Below are 8656 nucleotides of genomic sequence, written 5' to 3' on the forward strand. Positions count from 1 at the left end.
CCTGGCCCTGACTGCAAGGAATCCTTATATCGAAGGATGGAGCCCAGACCGAAGTTGTCCCCACCTCAAACTTGTGCTGCCCTGATAGAGCCAAGGGAGCCCGACAAACAGACATCAGGAACCTGGACTGCTGAGTTTTCTTTCCCAGGGAAAATGGAAAAAGGATGTGCCCAGGGGCCCCTGGCCCTGGTCTGGGGCCGGACTGCAAAGAATCCTTATATCGAAGGATGGACCCGAGACCGAAGTTGTCCCCACCTCAAACTTGTGCTGCCCTGATAGACCCTAGGGAGCCCGACAAACTGACATCAGGAACCTGGACTGCTGAGTTTTCTTTCCCAGGGAAAATGGAAAAAGGATGTGCCCAGGGGCCCCTGGCCCTGGGCTGGGCCTGAATGTAAAGAATCCTTATATCGAAGGATGGAACCGAGACCGAAGTTGTCCCCACCTCAAACTTGTGCTGGCCTGATACACCCAAGGGAGCCCTACAAACTGACATCAGGAACCTGGACTGCTGAGTTTTCTTTCCCAGGGAAAATGGAAAAAGGATGTGCCCAGGGGCCCCTGGCCCTGACTGCAAAGAATCCTTATATCGAAGGATGGAGCCCACACCGAAGTTGTCCCCACCTCAAACTTGTGCTGCCCTGATACACCCAAGGGAGCCCTACAAACTGACATCAGGAATCTGGACTGCTGAGTTTTCTTTCCCAGGGGAAATGGAAAAAGGATGTGCCCAGGGTCCCCCGGCCCTGGGCTGGGGCCTGACTGCAAAGAATCCTAATATCGAAGGATGGACCCGAGACCGAAGTTGTCCCCACCTCAAACTTGTGCTGCCCTGATAGACCCAAGGGAGCCCTACAAACTGACATCAGGAACCTGGACTGCTGAGTTTTCTTTCCCAGGGAAAATGGCCAAAGGATGTGCACAGGGGCCCCTGGCCCTGGGCTGGGCCTGACTGCAAGGAATCCTTATATCGAAGGATTGAGCCCAGACCGAAGTTGTCCCCACCTCAAATTCGTGCTGGCCGGATAGACCCAAGGGAGCCCTACAAACTGACATCAGGAACCTGGACTGCTGAGTTTTCTTTCCCAGGGAAAATGGAAAAAGGATGTGCCCACGGGCCCCTGGCCCTGACTGCAAAGAATCCTGATATCGAAGGATGGAGCCCACACCGAAGCTGTCCCCACCTCAAACTTGTGCTGCCCTGATAGACCCAAGGGAGACCGACAAACTGACATCAGGAACCTGGACTGCTGAGTTTTCTTTCCCAGGGAAAATGGAAAAAGGATGTGCCCAGGGGCCCCTGGCCCTGGTCTGGGGCCGGACTGCAAAGAATCCTTATATCGAAGGATGGACGCGAGACCGAAGTTGTCCCCACCTCAAACTTGTGCTGCCCTGATACACCCAAGGGAGCCCTACAAACTGACATCAGGAACCTGGACTGCTGAGTTTTTTTTCCCAGGGGAAATGGAAAAAGGATGTGCCCAGGGGCCCCTGGCCCTGACTGCAAAAAATCCTTATATCGAAGGATGGACCCGAGAACGAAGTTGTCCCCACCTCAAACTTGTGCTGCCCTGATAGACCCAAGGGAGCCCTACAAACTGACATCAGGAACCTGGACTGCTGAGTTTTCTTTCCCAGGGAAAATGGAAAAAGGATGTGCCCAGGGGCCCCTGGCCCGGGGCTGGGCCTGACTGTAAAGAATCCTTATATCGAAGGATGGAGCCCAGACCGAAGTTGTCCCCACCTCAAACTTATGCTGCCCTGATAGACCCAAGGGAGCCCTACAAACTGACATCAGGAACCTGGACTGCTGAGTTTTCTTTCCCAGGGAAAATGGAAAAAGGATGTGTCCAGGGGCCCCTGGCCCTTACTGCAAAGAATCCTTATATCGAAGGATGCACCCCACACCGAAGTTGTCCCCACCTCAAACTTGCGCTGCCCTGATAGTCCCAAGGGAGCCCTACAAACTGACATCAGGAACCTGGACTGCTGAGTTTTCTTTCCCAGGGAAAATGGAAAAAGGATGTGCCCAGGGGCCCCTGGCCCTGGGCTGGGGCCTGACTGCAAAGAATCCTTATATCGAAGGATGGACCCGAGACCGAAGTTGTCCCCACCTCAAACTTGTGCTGCCCTGATAGACCCAAGGGAGCCCTACAAACTGACATCAGGAATCTGAGCTGCTGAGTTTTCTTTCCCAGGGGAAATGGAAAAAGGATGTGCCCAGGGGCCCCTGGCCCTGACTGCAAAAAATCCTTATATCGAAGGATGGACCCGAGACCAAAGTTGTCCCCACCTCAAATTCGTGCTGGCCTGATAGACCCAAGGGAGCCCTACAAACTGACATCAGGAACCTGGACTGCTGAGTTTTCTTTCCCAGGGAAAATGGAAAAAGGATGTGCCCAGGGGCCCCTGGCCCTGGTCTGGGGCCGGACTGCAAAGAATCCTTATATCGAAGGATGGACCCGAGACCGAAGTTGTCCCCACCTCAAACTTGTGCTGCCCTGATACACCCAAGGGAGCCCGACAAACTGACATCAGGAACCTGGACTGCTGAGTTTTCTTTCCCAGGGGAAATGGAAAAAGGATGTGCCCAGGGTCCCCCGGCTCTGGGCTGGGCCTGACTGCAAAGAATCCTTATATCGAAGGATGCAACCCACACCGAAGTTGTCCCCACCTCAAACTTGTGCTGCCCTGATAGACCCAAGGGAGCCCTACAAACTGACATCAGGAACCTGGACTGCTGAGTTTTCTTTGCCAGGGAAAATGGCCAAAGGATGTGCCCAGGGGCCCCTGGCCCTGACTGCAAAAAATCCTTATATCGAAGGATGGACCCCACACCGAAGTTGTCCCCACCTCAAACTTGTGCTGCCCTGATAGACCCAAGGGAGCCCTACAAACTGACATCAGGAACCTGGACTGCTGAGTTTTCTTTCCCAGGGAAAATGGAAAAAGGATGTGCCCAGGGGCCCCTAGCCCTGACTGCAAAAAATCCTTATATCGAAGGATGGACCCCACACCGAAGTTGTCCCCACCTCAAACTTGTGCTGCCCTGATAGACCCAAGGGAGCCCTACAAACTGACATCAGGAACCTGGACTGCTGAGTTTTCTTTCCCAGGGAAAATGGCCAAAGGATGTGCCCAGGGGCCCCTGGCTATGCGCTGGGGCCTCACTACAAAAAATCCTTATATCGAAGGATGGACCCCACACCGAAGTTGTCCCCACCTCAAACTTGTGCTGCCCTGATACACCCAAGGGAGCCCTACAAACTGACATCAGGAACCTGGACTGCTGAGTTTTCTTTCCCGGGGAAAATGCAAAAAGGATGTGCCCAGGGGCCCCTGGTCCTGGGCTGGGGCCTCACTACAAAGAATCCTTATATCGAAGGATGGACCCCACACCGAAGTTGTCCCCACCTCAAACTTGTGCTGCCCTGATAGACCCAAGGGAGCCCTACAAACTGACATCAGGAACCTGGACTGCTGAGTTTTCTTTGCCAGGGAAAATGGAAAAAGGATGTGCCCAGGGGCCCCTGGCCCTGACTGCAAAAAATCCTTATATCGAAGGATGGACCCCACACCGAAGTTGTGCCCACCTCAAACTTGTGCTGCCCTGATAGACCCAAGGGAGCCCTACAAACTGACATCAGGAACCTGGACTGCTGAGTTTTCTTTGCCAGGGAAAATGGCCAAAGGATGTGCCCAGGGGCCCCTGGCCCTGACTGCAAAAAATCCTTATATCGAAGGATGGACCCCACACCGAAGTTGTCCCCACCTCAAACTTGTGCGGCCCTGATAGACCCAAGGGAGCCCTACAAACTGACATCAGGAACCTGGACTGCTGAGTTTTCTTTCCCAGGGAAAATGGAAAAAGGATGTGCCCAGGGGCCCCTGGCCCTGGGCTGGGCCCTCACTGCAAAAAGTCCTTATATCGAAGGATGGACCCGAGACCAAAGTTGTCCCCACCTCAAACTTGTGCTGCCCTGATAGACCCAAGGGAGCCCTACAAACTGACATCAGGAATCTGAGCTGCTGAGTTTTCTTTCCCAGGGGAAATGGAAAAAGGATGTGCCCAGGGGCCCCTGGCCCTGACTGCAAAAAATCCTTATATCGAAGGATGGACCCGAGACCAAAGTTGTCCCCACCTCAAATTTGTGCTGGCCTGATAGACCCAAGGGAGCCCTACAAACTGACATCAGTAACCTGGACTGCTGAGTTTTCTTTCCCAGGGAAAATGGAAAAAGGATGTGCCCAGGGGCCCCTGGCCCTGACTGCAAGGAATCCTTATATCGAAGGATGGAGCCCAGACCGAAGTTGTCCCCACCTCAAACTTGTGCTGCCCTGATAGAGCCAAGGGAGCCCGACAAACAGACATCAGGAACCTGGACTGCTGAGTTTTCTTTCCCAGGGAAAATGGAAAAAGGATGTGCCCAGGGGCCCCTGGCCCTGGTCTGGGGCCGGACTGCAAAGAATCCTTATATCGAAGGATGGACCCGAGACCGAAGTTGTCCCCACCTCAAACTTGTGCTGCCCTGATAGACCCTAGGGAGCCCGACAAACTGACATCAGGAACCTGGACTGCTGAGTTTTCTTTCCCAGGGAAAATGGAAAAAGGATGTGCCCAGGGGCCCCTGGCCCTGGGCTGGGCCTGAATGTAAAGAATCCTTATATCGAAGGATGGAACCGAGACCGAAGTTGTCCCCACCTCAAACTTGTGCTGGCCTGATACACCCAAGGGAGCCCTACAAACTGACATCAGGAACCTGGACTGCTGAGTTTTCTTTCCCAGGGAAAATGGAAAAAGGATGTGCCCAGGGGCCCCTGGCCCTGACTGCAAAGAATCCTTATATCGAAGGATGGAGCCCACACCGAAGTTGTCCCCACCTCAAACTTGTGCTGCCCTGATACACCCAAGGGAGCCCTACAAACTGACATCAGGAATCTGGACTGCTGAGTTTTCTTTCCCAGGGGAAATGGAAAAAGGATGTGCCCAGGGTCCCCCGGCCCTGGGCTGGGGCCTGACTGCAAAGAATCCTAATATCGAAGGATGGACCCGAGACCGAAGTTGTCCCCACCTCAAACTTGTGCTGCCCTGATAGACCCAAGGGAGCCCTACAAACTGACATCAGGAACCTGGACTGCTGAGTTTTCTTTCCCAGGGAAAATGGCCAAAGGATGTGCACAGGGGCCCCTGGCCCTGGGCTGGGCCTGACTGCAAGGAATCCTTATATCGAAGGATTGAGCCCAGACCGAAGTTGTCCCCACCTCAAATTCGTGCTGGCCGGATAGACCCAAGGGAGCCCTACAAACTGACATCAGGAACCTGGACTGCTGAGTTTTCTTTCCCAGGGAAAATGGAAAAAGGATGTGCCCAGGGGCCCCTGGCCCTGACTGCAAAGAATCCTGATATCGAAGGATGGAGCCCACACCGAAGCTGTCCCCACCTCAAACTTGTGCTGCCCTGATAGACCCAAGGGAGACCGACAAACTGACATCAGGAACCTGGACTGCTGAGTTTTCTTTCCCAGGGAAAATGGAAAAAGGATGTGCCCAGGGGCCCCTGGCCCTGGTCTGGTGCCGGACTGCAAAGAATCCTTATATCGAAGGATGGACGCGAGACCGAAGTTGTCCCCACCTCAAACTTGTGCTGCCCTGATACACCCAAGGGAGCCCTACAAACTGACATCAGGAACCTGGACTGCTGAGTTTTTTTTCCCAGGGGAAATGGAAAAAGGATGTGCCCAGGGGCCCCTGGCCCTGACTGCAAAAAATCCTTATATCGAAGGATGGACCCGAGAACGAAGTTGTCCCCACCTCAAACTTGTGCTGCCCTGATAGACCCAAGGGAGCCCTACAAACTGACATCAGGAACCTGGACTGCTGAGTTTTCTTTCCCAGGGAAAATGGAAAAAGGATGTGCCCAGGGGCCCCTGGCCCGGGGCTGGGCCTGACTGTAAAGAATCCTTATATCGAAGGATGGAGCCCAGACCGAAGTTGTCCCCACCTCAAACTTATGCTGCCCTGATAGACCCAAGGGAGCCCTACAAACTGACATCAGGAACCTGGACTGCTGAGTTTTCTTTCCCAGGGAAAATGGAAAAAGGATGTGTCCAGGGGCCCCTGGCCCTTACTGCAAAGAATCCTTATATCGAAGGATGCACCCCACACCGAAGTTGTCCCCACCTCAAACTTGCGCTGCCCTGATAGTCCCAAGGGAGCCCTACAAACTGACATCAGGAACCTGGACTGCTGAGTTTTCTTTCCCAGGGAAAATGGAAAAAGGATGTGCCCAGGGGCCCCTGGCCCTGGGCTGGGGCCTGACTGCAAAGAATCCTTATATCGAAGGATGGACCCGAGACCGAAGTTGTCCCCACCTCAAACTTGTGCTGCCCTGATAGACCCAAGGGAGCCCTACAAACTGACATCAGGAATCTGAGCTGCTGAGTTTTCTTTCCCAGGGGAAATGGAAAAAGGATGTGCCCAGGGGCCCCTGGCCCTGACTGCAAAAAATCCTTATATCGAAGGATGGACCCGAGACCAAAGTTGTCCCCACCTCAAATTCGTGCTGGCCTGATAGACCCAAGGGAGCCCTACAAACTGACATCAGGAACCTGGACTGCTGAGTTTTCTTTCCCAGGGAAAATGGAAAAAGGATGTGCCCAGGGGCCCCTGGCCCTGGTCTGGGGCCGGACTGCAAAGAATCCTTATATCGAAGGATGGACCCGAGACCGAAGTTGTCCCCACCTCAAACTTGTGCTGCCCTGATACACCCAAGGGAGCCCGACAAACTGACATCAGGAACCTGGACTGCTGAGTTTTCTTTCCCAGGGGAAATGGAAAAAGGATGTGCCCAGGGTCCCCCGGCTCTGGGCTGGGCCTGACTGCAAAGAATCCTTATATCGAAGGATGCAACCCACACCGAAGTTGTCCCCACCTCAAACTTGTGCTGCCCTGATAGACCCAAGGGAGCCCTACAAACTGACATCAGGAACCTGGACTGCTGAGTTTTCTTTGCCAGGGAAAATGGCCAAAGGATGTGCCCAGGGGCCCCTGGCCCTGACTGCAAAAAATCCTTATATCGAAGGATGGACCCCACACCGAAGTTGTCCCCACCTCAAACTTGTGCTGCCCTGATAGACCCAAGGGAGCCCTACAAACTGACATCAGGAACCTGGACTGCTGAGTTTTCTTTCCCAGGGAAAATGGAAAAAGGATGTGCCCAGGGGCCCCTAGCCCTGACTGCAAAAAATCCTTATATCGAAGGATGGACCCCACACCGAAGTTGTCCCCACCTCAAACTTGTGCTGCCCTGATACACCCAAGGGAGCCCTACAAACTGACATCAGGAACCTGGACTGCTGAGTTTTCTTTCCCAGGGAAAATGGCCAAAGGATGTGCCCAGGGGCCCCTGGCTATGCGCTGGGGCCTCACTACAAAAAATCCTTATATCGAAGGATGGACCCCACACCGAAGTTGTCCCCACCTCAAACTTGTGCTGCCCTGATACACCCAAGGGAGCCCTACAAACTGACATCAGGAACCTGGACTGCTGAGTTTTCTTTCCCGGGGAAAATGCAAAAAGGATGTGCCCAGGGGCCCCTGGTCCTGGGCTGGGGCCTCACTACAAAGAATCCTTATATCGAAGGATGGACCCCACACCGAAGTTGTCCCCACCTCAAACTTGTGCTGCCCTGATAGACCCAAGGGAGCCCTACAAACTGACATCAGGAACCTGGACTGCTGAGTTTTCTTTGCCAGGGAAAATGGAAAAAGGATGTGCCCAGGGGCCCCTGGCCCTGACTGCAAAAAATCCTTATATCGAAGGATGGACCCCACACCGAAGTTGTGCCCACCTCAAACTTGTGCTGCCCTGATAGACCCAAGGGAGCCCTACAAACTGACATCAGGAACCTGGACTGCTGAGTTTTCTTTGCCAGGGAAAATGGCCAAAGGATGTGCCCAGGGGCCCCTGGCCCTGACTGCAAAAAATCCTTATATCGAAGGATGGACCCCACACCGAAGTTGTCCCCACCTCAAACTTGTGCGGCCCTGATAGACCCAAGGGAGCCCTACAAACTGACATCAGGAACCTGGACTGCTGAGTTTTCTTTCCCAGGGAAAATGGCCAAAGGATGTGCCCAGGGGCCCCTGGCTATGCGCTGGGGCCTCACTACAAAAAATCCTTATATCGAAGGATGGACCCCACACCGAAGTTGTCCCCACCTCAAACTTGTGCTGCCCTGATACACCCAAGGGAGCCCTACAAACTGACATCAGGAACCTGGACTGCTGAGTTTTCTTTGCCAGGGAAAATGGAAAAAGGATGTGCCCAGGGGCCCCTGGTCCTGGGCTGGGGCCTCACTACAAAGAATCCTTATATCGAAGGATGGACCCCACACCGAAGTTGTCCCCACCTCAAACTTGTGCTGCCCTGATACACCCAAGGGAGCCCTACAAACTGACATCAGGAACCTGGACTGCTGAGTTTTCTTTCCCAGGGAAAATGGAAAAAGGATGTGCCCAGGGGCCCCTGGCCCTGGGCTGGGGCCTCACTAAAAAAAATCCTTATATCGAAGGATGGACCCCACACCGAAGTTGTGCCCACCTCAAACTTGTGCTGCCCTGATACACCCAAGGGAGCCCTACAAACTGACATCAG

Source organism: Lonchura striata, chromosome 29, assembly GCF_050655825.1.
Source record: "Lonchura striata isolate lonStrDom1 chromosome 29, ASM5065582v1, whole genome shotgun sequence".
NCBI lineage: Eukaryota > Metazoa > Chordata > Aves > Passeriformes > Estrildidae > Lonchura > Lonchura striata.